We start from the raw sequence: 346 nt of genomic DNA, 5'->3' as shown, positions 1-346 counted from the left end.
ACCCCGGGAGACACAAAAGGATATCGACCCCAAACTGCAAGGTACAGCTAGCTAGCTAGCCAGCTAGCTAGCTAGCTAGCTAGCTAGCTAGCTAGCTAGCTGGGGGAAAGATGCACTTAGGGGGTTGCTGCTGCTCTTCATGTTTTAGCTGCTGCAGTTGCTGCTGTTGCGTTCTGTCTTGCTGCTGCTGTTCTAGCCTAGCTAGCTAGCTAGCTAGCTAGCTAGCTAGCTAGCTAGCTAGCTAGCTAGCTATCGTAGTGTGTTGCTGCTTTCAGCTGTCCTTGAGAATGAAGCCGTTCGATTGTATGAGGCCGCCACCGGCGTGCTCCCCTCCATCTTTGGGGGC

General features: G+C 53.5%; 1 protein-coding gene across 1 annotated transcript in view; it reads left to right on the top strand.

Moving 5' to 3' along the window:
- The window catches only part of EMH_0047380 (uncharacterized protein), a gene marked incomplete at both ends in the record, with an annotated part of 4591 nt that overhangs the window by 1845 nt on the left and 2400 nt on the right, over positions 1–346 (top strand). The gene's annotated exons all lie outside the window — the stretch shown is intronic.

This window comes from Eimeria mitis, genomic scaffold (assembly GCF_000499745.2).
Source record: "Eimeria mitis Houghton genomic scaffold, Emh_scaff2017, whole genome shotgun sequence".
In the NCBI taxonomy this organism is placed as follows: Eukaryota; Apicomplexa; class Conoidasida; order Eucoccidiorida; family Eimeriidae; genus Eimeria; species Eimeria mitis.
This window is presented reverse-complemented; position numbering and strand designations above follow the sequence as displayed.